At 47.3% G+C, this 15,635-nt stretch overlaps 1 long non-coding RNA gene across 1 annotated transcript; it reads right to left on the reverse strand.

Moving 5' to 3' along the window:
- Nucleotides 1-8,188: 8,188 nt before the first annotated feature.
- On the reverse strand, nt 8,189-14,157 carry LOC146505230 (uncharacterized). The gene is made up of 2 exons (XR_014877673.1): nt 9,536-14,157; nt 8,189-9,000 (listed from the first exon to the last, which is right to left on the reverse strand). It is a non-coding gene; the product is annotated as an uncharacterized LOC146505230 (long non-coding RNA).
- Nucleotides 14,158-15,635: the final 1,478 nt, after the last annotated feature.

Here is a 15,635-nt window from a genome sequence, read left to right on the forward strand (position 1 = left end):
TGTTAGTAACAGGCCTCTTCGTTTCATGTCTCTTGTATAAGACTCATACTAAGCTTTTCTTCCCTGTGCATCCGGTTGTCTCGTACTCCAACATCCCACTACCCGTAGCTCTGGATATTCTGGACGCAGGTCTCTACAACAACGTTGTTGTTGCCATATGTTTCACCGCTTAGGTCAGCACCATTTGCAATCTCCACCTGCTTGTCCTCCTGCCACTGTCTCTTGTGAATCTCTGGAACAAGGTTGGAGTCAATGCCATCACTCACCCCTCAAGGAGCTCACCTGTCCATCCACCTCCCTCAGACCCGTTCATGCTCCCCCCGCCAATTCAGACCTACACGCCTTCTTGCCAAGAGTCCCTGCTTGTGTTGTCATTAATTAACTCCTGTGCTTAAGTGAAATAAACTAGTTGAAACCTTTCAATTGCCTCCCGTGCTTGAATCTGCTTTTGGGTCCTAGTTCATGCACTAGCCTCAGGGCTCCCGTGACACACACATTAGGTTGGACCTAAAGGTGACTGATAAAGTGTGAAGACAACAGAGACTTAGCTCTATGATGACTAGGCTAGGTTGAGTTTAATCATATTTATTTTTTTAAGGCAAAATGCCAGCACTATGCAAATTCATCTGAAAAAAGAGAAATACTCATAAAAAGTAAACATTACATGCATGCTCTGGCCCGACAGATTTAAATTGCGCTTTTACACTGAGGTTTTGACTTTGTTTTCTTGAAGAGGTTGCTAGGCTATCACCTAGCAGCTGGTGTGGGGACTTTGCTAATATTCCAGCAATTGTGGAGAGACTCTGGGTGAAAAAGGCAAACAGAGTGTGTATGGCTGCATGAGTAAGAGCAGAGCTATCAGAAACGGCACGCTGAGTCTCCTTAGAATCAACTATATTCCAGAACTGTACATGTGCCTGGATGTGAAAAAAATAATTAAAAAATGTAGTCAGGCAAGTGGAGCCGTGCTCAGAAATTGTTGGCAACCATTTCATGGTGAGTCACTGCTAACACAGACTTCCAGAACAGATATGTGTATATATATATATATATATATATATATATATATATATATATATATATATAAATCTTAAGCCTCACACAAGTAAGGACATTTGAGTAAAATTCCTTCATAAACTCTGAGGTGCTATTGTTCTTTTACAGTGTTACTCGAGGGGTTTTAAAACAGCATCTAAAGAGGAAATTCTGCCGTTTACGCCGCATTACAGCACAAGAGAGAAAAACCTCACACACGGCAGGTTTTATAAAACAAGTACAGCTGGCTTCCAAGATGTGTGAGTTTCTTTTCACATAAAAGCAAGACATAGTTATACAAATACAATTAGAATAGATCCTTGACACCATGCTCTGGAGTGTTTAATATCAAACTATCGATACTGAAACCACAAAGTCAGAGATGACATAAAAGAAGGGTGATCTAACAGACATGGCAAACACATCATGTTCATGCACCTCTTTTATTAGTCGGCGATGCACATAATCTGAAAGAAAATAAAAAAACAATACATTGTAAGACAGTACTGTATATATATATACACACACACACACACACACACACACACACACACACACGGAAAATGTCAGCTACACTGGTTTGAAATCAGATTTTGGCCATTTTGAACATTTTTCACCAAAGTGTATATTTATATCACAGTTTATAGCCATATATTACTGTCAGGCGTTGTGTGGAGGCGAGGAAGAAGGAACCCAAACGCAGGACTCACAGGTAGATGAAGACTGGTGGATGTTTATTATAAGGAGTGGAGGAACAGAGGGTGAACGGACACTGACTGGCTGGAACACTGAATGGCTGGCTGACTGACTGACTGAGAGAACACGGGGAGGACAACATCACACGAACATCATCAATGACACGACAAAGAACGAGTGGAAACAGAAGACTTAAATACACAGACTGATGAGGATGATAATGAGAGACCGGTGAGTACACAGCTGAACATAATCTGGCTAATGGCACGAGACGAGGTGACACAGGAACAAACAGGAAATGAAACAGGAAGTGGCAAAATAAACTGAACATGAACAAAACGGAAAGCACTGGGTCACCGACCCAGGAACCCTGACAGTACCCCCCCCTCCAAAGGCCGGCACCCGACGGCCAAAAGAAAGAAAAACCAGAACAGGGCGGGCGGAGGGGGCCCAGGACGGAGGGACGGAGTCCACAGAGAGACAAACAGTTCAGGCGGGCGGCCGCGTGGCCGGCGGCCGAGACGAAACAGTTCAGGCGGGCGGCCGCGTGGCCGGCGGCCGAGACGAGACAGCCCAGGCGGGCGGCCGCGTGGCCGGCGGCCGAGACGAGACAGTTCAGGCGGGCGGCCGCGTGGCCGGCGGCCGAGACGAGACAGTTCAGGCGGGCGGCCGCGTGGCCGGCGGCCGAGACGAGACAGTTCAGGCGGGCGGCCGCGTGGCCGGCGGCCGAGACGAGACAGTTCAGGCGGGCGGCCGCGAGGAAGACGGCGGCGGCCGCTGAGCAGGTCCGGTGGGCGGCCGCGAGGAAGGCGGCGACGGCCGCTGAGCAGGTCCGGTGGGCGGCCGCGAGGAAGGCGGCGGCGGCGGCCGCTGAGCAGGTCCGGTGGGCGATGATGTCCAGAATGTGGCTGGGGCGACGGTGCGGCAGCCGCAGGACCAGGCGAAGCAGAGGCTGGCGACGCGGCAGCCGCTGGACCAGGCGAAGCAGAGGCTGGCGACGAGGCTGAGGCCGGACCAGGCGAAGCTGACGCTGAAGCTGAAGCTGAGTCTGAGGCCGGACCAGGCGAAGCAGACGCCGAAGCTGAGTCCGAGGCCGGACCAGGCGAAGCAGACGCCGAAGCTGAGTCCGAGGCCGGACCAGGCGAAGCAGACGCCGAAGCTGAAGCTGAGTCTGAGGCCGGCCCAGGCGAAGCAGACGCTGAAGCTGAGTCTGAGGCTGGCCCAGGCGAAGCAGACGCTGAAGCTGAGTCTGAGGCTGGCCCAGGCGAAGCAGACGCTGAAGCTGAGTCTGAGGCTGGCCCAGGCGAAGCAGACGCTGAAGCTGAGTCTGAGGCTGGCCCAGGCGAAGCAGACGCTGAAGCTGAGTCTGAGGCTGGCCCAGGCGAAGCAGAAGCTGAAGCTGAGTCCGGACCAGGCGAAGCAGAAGCTGAAGCTGAAGCTGAGTCCGAGGCTGGCCCAGGCGACGATGATGAAGCCGGAGCTGGGCCAGGCGACGGCGTGGGTGAAGCTGAGGCCGCAGCTGGCGAGGGCGAAGACACGGAGGCCGCAGCTGGCGAGGGCGAAGACACGGAGGCCGCAGCTGGCGAGGGCGAAGACACGGAGGCCGCAGCTGGCGGCTGGACGGGCTCCTCGGGCCCTCCAGCTGCCGAGGCAGGAGACTGGACGGGCTCCTCGGGCCCTCCAGCTGACGAGGCGGAAGACTGGACGGGCTCCTCGGGCCCTCCAGCTGACGAGGCAGGAAGCTGGCTGGGTTCTCCTGAATCTCCAGCTGACGAGTCGTGGGGCTGGACGGGCTCCTCGGGCCCTCCAGCGGACGGGACAGGAGGCTGGACGGGCTCCTCGGGCCCTCCAGCGGACGGGACAGGAGGCTGGACGGGCTCCTCGGGCCCTCCAGCGGACGAGACAGGCGGCTGGACGGGCTCCTCGGGCCCTCCAGCAGACGAGACAGGCGGCTGGACGGGCTCCTCGGGCCCTCCAGCAGACGAGACAGGCGGCTGGACGGGCTCCTCGGGCCCTCCAGCAGACGAGACAGGCGGCTGGACGGGCTCCTCGGGCCCTCCAGCGAGAACAGTCTCGGGACCAGCGGGCACAGGGGCCCCTGGCAGGCGCAGAACAGAACCAGCAGGCGCGAAGACCTCTGGCGGGCGCAGAACAGAACCAGCGGGCGCGGAGGCCCCTGGCTGGAGACAGGCAGGGCCAGCGGGCGCGGAGGCCCCTGGCTGGAGACAGGCAGGGCCAGCGGGCGCGGAGGCCCCTGGCTGGAGACAGGCAGGGCCAGCGGGCGCGGAGGCCCCTGGCTGGAGACAGGCAGGGCCAGCGGGCGCGGAGGCCCCTGGCTGGAGACAGGCAGGGCCAGCGGGGGCGGAGGCCCCTGGCTGGAGACAGGCAGGGCCAGCGGGCGCGGAGGCCCCTGGCTGGAGACAGGCAGGGCCAGCGGGCGCGGAGGCCCCTGGCTGGAGACCGGCAGGGCCAGCGGGCGCGGAGGCCCCTGGCTGGAGACCGGCAGGGCCAGCGGGCGCGGAGGCCCCTGGCTGGAGACCGGCAGGGCCAGCGGGCGCGGAGGCCCCTGGCTGGAGACCGGCAGGGCCAGCGGGCGCGGAGGCCCCTGGCTGGAGACCGGCAGGGCCAGCGGGCGCGGAGGCCCCTGGCTGGAGACCGGCAGGGCCAGCGGGCGCGGAGGCCCCTGGCGGGAGAGCGGCCGGGCCAGCGGGCGCGGAGGCCCCTGGCGGGAGAGCGGCCGGGCCAGCGGGCGCGGAGGCCCCTGGCGGGAGAGCAGGAGGGCTCACAGCTGGCTCTGGGTGCTGTGGCTGCAGGTCCGGGGACTGAATCGACTGGATGGGAGGCGACTGGACTGACTGGACTACAGACTGGACTACAGGGGACTGGAGGACGGGAGGAGACTGGACTACAGGGGACTGGAGGACGGGAGGAGACTGGACTACAGGGGACTGGAGTGAAGGCTGAAGAGCAGGTGAGTGAACTGACTGGAGTGGAAGCTGAACAGCAGGTGAGTGAACTGACTGGAGTGGGGAAGCTAAGGGATGAACAGAGGTTGGCGATGCTAATGGCTGAGCTAATGACAGAGTTACCGAGGGGGATAAGATGGCGGCCTGGGCTAATAAGGCTGGTGCCTGAGCAGGGGATACTTCAGCTAGCCTAACCAGGGACAGTGCGAGGGCGTGAAAGGTAGGATCAGGAGGTGGATGAAGAGGTGAAGTAGTAGGTGGGCCGGTTAGCTCTTCCAAGCCTCCAGGGAGGTCAGGCTGGGTTGAGGCTGCCCTCAGCCTGGGCGCTGGGACAGGCACGGGAGGTGGCTGGACACCAGTCACCCCCACCCGGGAAACAAGAGTGGATGTGGAGGTAGACTGCGTCGCAGCTGCCTTCCTCCTGGGAGCTGGCACCGGTGTGGGTGTAGGTCGGGCCCTAGACATCTGAGGAGGTGAAATGGCTGAAGAAGAAGGCCAAATCTGGGCTGCCGTGCTGGTGGGGAATGGCTGAGTGACGGGTGTGGAAATGGTGACCGGGTGTGTGCTACTGGCAGGTTTATCAGAGTTCAGTCTGTTTTTTCTGCCACCACGATTTACAGTCTTTGCGGGAGCACAGCAGAAAAACTCTTCCCAGTCTACATCATCCAGGAGGAAATCCCCCCATGGATCGGTGGTGGATCTGTTATGTGTTTTATGTGAATAATCAGACGATGAATGTGGAAAACAGTTAGTGGAACTCACCACCGGGAGTGGTTGAAAATAGTCCATATTATGGCGGCGTGTGCGCCGCTTTCTTCGGGAAGAGGAAGCGGCCGGGGTAAACAGCTGAGCCCCTGGCGCGGTAGCCTCCATTGAGTCGAGGTGGGAGGCGTAGCCGCGGTGCCGTGGCGAAGGTGGAGGTCCGGCGAATGAGGCGGCGGGTGTGCGAACGAGGAGCGGAGCGGCGAGAGAGGGAGCGGCCGAAACGCGGCACGAAACGTCCGCTCTCCGCGGCAAATGCTCCGAGGCAGGTGTGGCAGCAGGTGTGGCAGCAGGTGGGGGAACGCGGCGTCTCCGAGGCCCGCCCAGAGCCAGGCGAGTCCCCTCGAAGACGTGCTCTCGCTCCGCGAAGAGCCGCTGTTCTCCCCTGACCAACTCTGCCCAACGGTAAAGCGCTGCCACCTGCCGCTCGTTGAGGTCCGAGTCCGCTGGGTCCCAATCGTGTCTTCGTGGCACGGGTCGTGTCATTCTGTCAGGCGTTGTGTGGAGGCGAGGAAGAAGGAACCCAAACGCAGGACTCACAGGTAGATGAAGACTGGTGGATGTTTATTATAAGGAGTGGAGGAACAGAGGGTGAACGGACACTGACTGGCTGGAACACTGAATGGCTGGCTGACTGACTGACTGAGAGAACACGGGGAGGACAACATCACACGAACATCATCAATGACACGACAAAGAACGAGTGGAAACAGAAGACTTAAATACACAGACTGATGAGGATGATAATGAGAGACCGGTGAGTACACAGCTGAACATAATCTGGCTAATGGCACGAGACGAGGTGACACAGGAACAAACAGGAAATGAAACAGGAAGTGGCAAAATAAACTGAACATGAACAAAACGGAAAGCACTGGGTCACCGACCCAGGAACCCTGACAATTACACCCTAATGGAACTTTGCAAAACACAATAGCAGGCTTTTTTGCTTTCAGAGGTGAAAGCAAATATGTTTGGTTATTTTCTCAGGTGTGTGGCTTTCAGTGTGACTCAGTGAACCAAGGAGGTGAAAATTCTAATGGCTCCTAAGTGGACCCAATTGCAGAAAAGTAGCCATTTCGAGCGTAATTTCCGGTTTAGTGTGTTTTTATTTTGGTCATGTCTGCACAAAACAAGAAAACCTGTTGTTGTAGTACACCTTAAGCAACGATATAGGATCCTCAAACATTAAATATTAAACAATAATGTAAAAAAAAAGGTTATTGAGCACACTGAAATGAACACACTCCCACTGAACCCACAGTCTTTGTTTTGGGTGGGGTTGTGATGTGCTGATTCTATAAGTTTATACGATATTTAACTATTTCAGGAAGGTGAATGGACAAGAGAGAGAATGAATACTATTACATCATGTAATCCAGAGAAGACAATTAAACAAAGCAGTAGTAGCTGGGGAAGATTGGGGGGTGGGCGAGGGGAGGGGAGAGGGGCACTTAGCAAAGTTAATAACTGTCAGAACGAGGTTCAAAGACTGCAGGTGAGTACAGCACCACAGTGTCATTAGTCACTGATGGGTAGCAATCATCTCTCCAGAAGAGAACATCAGCAATCCCCGTGTTATTTATCAGTGTAACGCTGTATCCGTGCAATACAGTGAGCAAAAACACATGAGCAGGCACTACTGTGTGTGTGTGGATGAGGGCGGTGTGTTGTCTGGCATGGCAATGCTCCCTTCTGCTGTTGACTGTAATGTGGGCCCATTTATTGGCGAGACCTTTCACTTGTTTCAGCCTTCTGCTCTTCCTGAATAATGTTAGGCTAAACTGAAGAAGGTAACTCACATAAATAAACCTTCTCTATGGTCTTCTTCTTCTCCTTGTGCCTCTCTTCTCCTCAGATCCATCTTCAGTATCCTTTTACCCTTGCCTCTGTATATGTCCCAACCATTGACTGTAGAAAAGATGGACGACATGACCCCGCCTCCTAAAAAATGCAAAAATGAAGCCAAAATACCCCGCTTGTGGAGGCTGCCATCTTGCAAATTTGGAGCAAGAGTCTGCGCAGTAGTGACTTGAGATGGAGCGACTGTGTAACGCTCCTGCCCACACACCCGCTGGACGTGACCGCAAACACGCCCCCCTACACTTTTTACGTAGCCCGGCGGCTCAAGTTTTTTTGCTGGTTTACGGCGACTGACGACTCGTTTATTTAAGGTAAATACAACCATGTCACTGTTATAAAAAAGACACACAGCTTATCATCTTATAGTTCTAAAATCGCTCTGTTGTTAATTCATTAGCTAGATTAGCCGCTAGCATTTACACTGTGTTAGAGGCTTGTTGCTAGCTAGTTAGCGATGCTACACACCTGCTACTCTAATAGTCTGTGTTATTGAAGGATTCAGCACTTCTTGTGTTTTTTTTAATCCATTTTTAGACAGCGACGAGATCAGCTGCACACTCTACAGAGGCCCAGAGTTACTGTTAATATCAAAAATATAATGCTGTCCTTTGAGATTTTAACATAAGACTGAGTGTAATGGATCTAAAACTGTTTAAATCTCTACAGCCTGGTAACATGGAGACTTTAAAAACATCAGCAGAACGTTTCAGTAGTGTAGTCTAATTTGTTCTTTTCATTTAATAATAGAGTCCATATTATATCAACAGCTACATTCACCCTGGAGAGAAACTAGTGAGGGAGACCATCAGGACCAAGCTGGGTTTCCTGGGTCCAGAGGTTTGGAGAAACTTCTTCCCTTTCTTTCATCACAGCTGTCCTGTGCCATAAGTTCTGTTAACCCGCTGTAAGAGGCATCATTTAAGAAACAACAGGAAGACTGAAGCTCATGGCATTGATCAAGCAGGACTCATGATCTTCACCAGCAGCTCCCTCACAGGGAAATCTTCAGCACTCCTCCGTAGGCCCGCCCCAGGAGATGGATAAACCCAGCATTTCATCAACACTGTGATGAGACCTTTGGTTTGTGTAATGTTATAAATACTCAGATACTCCCCAGAGGCTCCGGACTTTTACATAAAGATATTATATTCAGTCCTGTAGAAAGTTATATATTTAAAAATATGTGATCCTCTCTGGTTACTCTGGTATGAATAACTCTGAATCACTTCATGGTAAATAACACACTATGTGTAAAAAAAACTGTGAAAAAATTCCAGATGACAAGTTTGTAGTTCAACATACAAGTGACGACCTTTGACCTTCATCAGGTTTTATTTAATTGTGTTAGAGAAAATCTCATATGCTCTTCGTGCAGCTGAGTACATCAAGTGTTTAAAACAGAAGCTGTGCAGGTCTGAGATCAGCAGCGTTGTGAAACACCAAACTGAGGTCCTGTTAATGCTGATATATAGTGACACAGTTACATGAGTGATTAATCCTTTTGTTTTTTTGTCTTTAACTTTATCAATAAAACAGCTGCAGCTTTCACTACAGCACGTGTGGTACTTTAACCTTTGTACTGTTTCCATCAGTTCATTTTGCAGTTAACATGTGAACATGTTGGATGATTTGTCTGCTTTCACTGGGTGGTGCTGAGGTCTGAATCTGAGGGCAGCTCCTGTAATCACAAAGACAACAGAACCATCAAACTCAGATATAAATTTTATCCCTCAATATTGAAATAAAGCTGATTCTTCCGTCCTCACACACTCAGGATCTGAAGTTCTTCTCTTACATTTTTTTCAGTATTACAGTACACTACAGTACTTTAATCCATAGCTCCTGATTAATGAGGAGTTACTGAAGTACAAGCTTTAAAAAAAATGGTTACTGTCTTTACAGATGTGGCAAGAGACTGAAAACATGCTGTTGTTTGCACATATTTAATATTCAGCTTTGCACAGGAGCTGAATTAAGCAGGGTGCAGCCTGTTGCTTTTACAGTATAATACTTGTAATAAAAGTACAGTAACAGTAATTAGTGACTGAGCAGCCCGGGGCGTTTCTCTTGATTTCTTTAGTAAATTCATTCACCTGCACAGATTAGCTAAACGAACCCTGACAGCCGAGTGCTCATCTTAGCTAGCTAGGTCTCAGGAGCTAGCTAGCTAAGGACGGTAGTTAAGGATTAGCTTACAAACACGTTTAACTTACCGAAAAAGTGCAGCGGGGCCTCGGGTCCTTCTGTCGGGTAGTCCAGTTTACTGAAGAACACCTTAGGCTGTCAGGTTAAAACACTCGGTCGTGTTTTCGTAGCGTAAACGCTGGTCCTCCTCTCAGAGCCTACGCTCTATCTGCTATTCGCGAACAGAGATACGCAAGTTTCTCCGTGACTGCAGCTGTCAGTCAAAGCTCTTATGATGACGTTTCACCCCAATTTAACATCACCGCGGTAGGAATTAGAATCAAACTTATGGGAAAGGAGACCCCTTGAACATCAATCAGCGTGATGAGAACTATTGAAAACAAAAGAAAGAATCTTTGGAAAAAAATTATCTAAGGAGAATAAATTTATTTTAGTCTGACCCCAGTCCCATCCGCTAACATGGAGGAGGCGGGGTTTATGACCTATACTGCAGCCAGACACCAGGGGGCGATAGAGACGTTTTGGCTTCATTTTTGGGGACCTGTCGCGTCGTCCATGTTTTCTACAGTCAATGGTCCCAACCATTTTAGTCTGGTGTCTGTAACTTTCAACCATTTAGCCTGATATACTCATCTCTAATGTCCCTGTCTCTTCTAGCACCTTAAACTCTGCCACCTCAAGTTCTGCCTCCTCCTAGGAAAGAAAAAAAAGATCTGTCTATAGGCTACCATAACTAACCCCACTGGTTAGGAAAGTTCTAGCTTCATCTTGGCATTTTTGAAACAAAGTGCACTGAATGAGAAACAGATCTAAGAACAAAAGGCCACACTGCACACAGGAGTAATTATTTCATAGGCCTGCTTTAAATTACATGTTGCTTTTTCATCTACCGGTGCTTAAATGGAACCAACAGGACTTAATAATCATCATGTTGCATTCATTAAGATTTCAATCTAACAAATGAGATCCTCAGTTAATTAGGAGAGAATTTACAGAGGTCACAGGTCGAATGAGCCGTAGCATTACATTCTCACCGACTTCTGTACTTCTTTTTCCATCCAGACTAGACACACACTGCTGGCCTTGAGAAGAGAAGAAAGAAAAAACGACTCACTTCCACATTAGCTTCACTTTTGATTTAACTTTTCAGACCTGAGGGCTACATCCATCTTTTATATACAGTCTGTGCTCAAGACCTGAAGGAAGGGCATTATCAAGGTGAACTTAAATCTTAAAGCAAACCATAGCACTAGTTCAGCAGCCCTCCAAGCAATGAGAGAACATGCTTCAGTACTTGATACAACTTCTAGCTTAAAATTCTGAAGTGGGTAGAGGGAAATCTTCGAAGTATACTTGAACTAAGGAAGGAAATGGAAGAAAAAATGAAGCTGGAGACAACGCCTACTATCGCACATGAAGTGACTCTGACTATCAGGGAAATTTTTAAGGAATCAAAGACATACGAGTTGTAGAAATTTGTCAGAGACACAAAAAAGTACTTAAATGGCACGGTTCATAACCTGCGAGGCAAGAAGATGAAATTTTCTTTAATAGAAACCGCAGCATTCAGAGCAGACTCACAGGAAGAAACCCTTCACCTTTAACGACCCCCATTAAAAACAAAAGTAGGGGGACAAGTGGTGCGAGGATGACGCTTTTGACAATGAGTCTTTATTTTCAGCAGCACAGAGTTAATATCTCCCCCGAGTCCCCTTATAATTTTCAAATATAAAAATCTGTGTTAAATAAGTGTCTTTCTGAATTATGAATATTGAAATATCAGCGGATGTAAATTGAGGCACATGTACTCTATGCAAAATTAACACTAAAAGAGGGGGGGAGAGTAAAACCGAGCAGAAATGCAAATCACGCAGAGACAGATCAGATTGTAGATTGCATGTTATTACAGCAGAACTCGCGGTAGAAATTTCTCCACTGCTTGATAAATCAAGCCCAATACATTTTCACTCCCACGTTCGAACCGCATGCTGTGTAGTTGTTTGGGAAAACGGGTCATTGCCTTGATCATGAAAGCTTGTACATGCTGTAATAGACCATGATAAATTAAACTCACTTTAACAGCTTTCAAGCCATCATCTGCATTTTTGGTGACACTCCCTCAAAGTAAGCTCTATCTTCTTTTTCATTACAGTAATCTACATCCCAGTCTTCTGGACTGAGCACAGAAAAGGTTCATTAAATCGGATTTTCAGATATTGGATTACATTTCTTTTGTAACTGGCTGAGCAGAGGAGAGAGAGAGAAAGGGGGGGGGGGGGGGGGAAACGTGACCTGATTAACAATTGTGATACTTATAAATCACAAAACACGAAGAAAGAGACAGATAAATTGGAAGATGTAATTTAAACAGCTTCCTGGAAGATTATCACACCTGAATATTTGATAGCCTTTCCGCTTTGTGCCCAATATATATTCATTCGTAAAGCACATTTCTTCCACCTTGAACAGACATTAATCTTTACCCTCCGACTTTTTATGATAATATGATAAAAATAGAGCATGGCTCTGCTCATGGGTAGATGATATGTGTTTTCCTATTTAAAGGGATAGTTTACATTTTCAAATAGCTGCTCACTAATCCGGAGCTGTTGCCTACCTGTTCGTGAGTCTTACAGCAGTCTGTGGAAGTGGATTAAAGCCCTACACACTACCCGCTCATGCTGAGGAGATGCAGCAGCATTTTTGTCTGAGAGGCATTAAAGTGTTCCTTCGCTGGTATTCATTACTCAAACAACATTATGCTGACATTTGCAGACACGACACCCGAAGTTCTATGGCTGGAACTGTGGATATACATGCTCACCCTTACTGTCAGACAAATCACCTGCACTGCATCAATCCAATGCAGAGTCGTCCCCCTGTGATCCTCTGAGAATATTTGTTAAGTCCCTGCACAGAGGAAATGTAGTATTGATCTGCCAAGCTGTCTCACTTGCAACATCTTGGACTGAAATGAGTGCTTTCAGACTGATGGCCTTGAGTGCTGCACCTTTCTTAAAGCTGCTGTCTGTAGAATTCAGATCTGTATGCGTCCACCTCTGTGAAAGGCTTCCATGAGTCTGGTCTTCTTTCTGATTTTCCTAAAAGTGAGCTCTGATACAGCCCTTTAGTGCTTCAAGGTATATCACAACACCCCAAAGTCACCAAAGAGCCATGAAATGAGAAAAAGAAAGAAAAGACATATCTGTCACAATACCAGGGATATAACCTATTATTGTACCTATTATTTTAGCATAATTTACAGTATAAAGCACCTTGAGGTGACTGTTGTTGTGATTTGGTGCTATATAGCTAAAATTCAATTGAACATTTACATGCTCAGTGTAATAATCGCCACATCTAGTGATCAAATTACGCTACATGGGAGCAAGAAAATGTAAAGAAATGTAAAGAAAAAGCACCAGGATTCTTTGTTTTAATATAATTGCCGATGCAACAATATAATTATGCTCATAAAAGTTATTCTTTTGTAAAATTACACATTTACACAACAGCATCATATCCTTGCGTCACTAACATTTTGATGTTTCTTGAGGCAGAGAGATATTTCTAACTTCTTTATTTACAGCAGCGTCCAGCTGTTCCCAATGTAGGATTTGGGCTGTTTGCAAAGAGCCACAACTCACAAAGCAAGGGGATGTAAGTTGATTAATGGAACAAGAAAGGAAAGCAAACACTAGACTAGCTGCTCAGACTGTTAATTCGAAAAAGAGAACATATCCAGTGAGCAGCAGTTCACTGGCTGAAAACGCCTTGTTGATGCCAGAGGTCAGAGGAGAAAAGACAGACTGCTTTGAGCTGATAGAAAAGCAACAGCAATTCAAATAACAACTCGTTACAACCAATGTATGTTGAAGAACAAAGAGAACAAATTAAGCCTTGAAGCAGATGGGATACATAATCAGAAGAACACACTGGGTCTTATTCCTGCTCGCCAAAAATAGGAAACTGAGGCTATAGTTCACACAGGCTCACCTAAATTGGACAACAGAAGACTGGAAAACGTTACCTCGCTCGATGAGTCTTGATTTCTGCAGTGACATCGAGAATTTAGCGGAAACAACATGAAAGCATGGATCCATCCCGCCTTGGATCAAAGGTTCAGGCTGCTGGTGGTGTAATAGTGTAAAGGAGGAATTTTCCTGGCAATCTTTGGGTCCTTAAGTACCAACTGATCATTGTTCAAATACCTATTGTTGCTGGCCATGCCAACCCCCCTACGACCACAGTGTGTCCATCTTCTGAAGGCTGCTCTCAGCAGGATAATGCAGCCTGTTCCAAAGCTCAAATCCTTTCAGAGTTGTTCCTTTAAAATGGCTGTGAGTTCAGTGTACTCATATGGCCTCCACAGTCACCAGAGCTCAATCCAATACAGCACCTTTGGGATGTGGTTTCATCATGGATGTGCAGCTGACAAATCTGCAGCAGCTGTGTGACGCTACCGTGGCAAAATGTCTCAACGGTTTCCAGCACCCACTTAAAAGGAAATAATGTGGCCCTGAAGACAAAAGGAAGTCCAACCCAGTACTGGCAAGGTGTGGATCATAAAGAAGCCCGTGAGTGTAACTATGCGTCTATTCCTCTTTTTAATTACTTATAAAACAAAACTGTAAAAACATTTGCTGAGTACATGTAGTAAAATAAAAAAGTTAAAGTGCACCACCTGAAATTAAGTGGAATAATGCACATTATAGAGATGAATATTAAAACAGAATTTAAGTTCAAATAAAGAAATCTATGAAAAAACATCACCAATAAAATAAGAAAGATATTTTTAAAATGCCAACAATTGTGAGGATATGGATCCAAATGTAGGCCTGGAGATCCAAAACACAAATTTCATGAAGTGAATATATTAAACAAAGCAAAACTGAAATTTAACAAGCTGGGAGCACACAAAGATGACCAACTAAGTAAAAACTAAGTGAAAAAGGAAATATAGGATTGTTAGGGCTCTGACAGACACATGGGAATAATCGGGGAAATTTGAAGATTCCTATCCAAAATGATGGATAGGAAATAAAACCAACACAAGATGCAGGGGACAAAAGACTGCAAAATAAAACAGAAAATGATTAAGGGCCAGATTTACTGACATTTTACGCCAGCAAAAACTGGGTTTTGACTTAAGAAAAGAAAATTAATGCTGGCATTTACAAAGAGAGCTGAGTGACAACATTGGAGAGGTGGGAATTCAGACAGGCGCTTCTGCATACGCATTTTTACACTATTTAAATGAACCGCACAAACTGATCGCAAACTGATTTACCGACATTTAGCGCTGATATTGAAATGAACTGAATGTGCCTGTGTGTAGAAAACATTCCAGCATTTATAAATCACCCATAAAACTAATCACACCTTTGAGCACTATTTTGGGATTGTGCTCACTTCCTGTTGTGCCTCTTTAATGAATCTGGGCCTTTTGTTAAATGTCTGCTCTAACTCTTTAAAGCTTGAACCATGAAATATTTGCCAGAATTTCTTTTTGGTTTAGTGAACCTTCAGACAAAAAAATAAAAGATAAAATAAATATTAACTTGCATATGTATGAGTTTAAATTGGTATCAGATTTTTAATGATTTTTCTGTCATTATTTTTGCAGTTTATTCCTTTAAAATGTATTGTGCAATTTATTTGGATTTTTCAGGGCGATGAAAACTCTCACTGATAACGCTGAAGTCTCAAAAACTCTGATTTATCAGATATGACACACTTGGCTTTAAAGCGTTAAAACTAAAATATTTAATGATGCTTTAAAGCTAACAGCCTCAGGGAACAAGCAAACAAACATTAAACACTGACTACAGTCCCAAATGAACCCAGTGACATGATCAATATCATTTCTAAGGTGTTGCGGTTTTTGGACAACAAAGTAAAACTATATTTAGCTTAATACCCTGATCACAGTTATTAGGAAATAGGTGAACAGATTGCTGGAGGCTTTTTGTTATATCTCACGCTGCGTTCCTCTTGTGGTGACACTCATTTGTGTAAGTGTTGCATATTTAAACAGCCAACCTCACACAGGGCCAATTATACATGTTAAGCACATTCTATTTTTAAGGTAAATATATGCTCTGCTGTCATCTCTTTAATTGTATAACTACCTTAAAAAGCACACCTGTTTTCAAGAGGCCTTTAAAA

The sequence above is a fragment of the Neolamprologus multifasciatus genome, chromosome 13 (assembly GCF_963576455.1).
Source record: "Neolamprologus multifasciatus chromosome 13, fNeoMul1.2, whole genome shotgun sequence".
In the NCBI taxonomy this organism is placed as follows: domain Eukaryota; kingdom Metazoa; phylum Chordata; class Actinopteri; order Cichliformes; family Cichlidae; genus Neolamprologus; species Neolamprologus multifasciatus.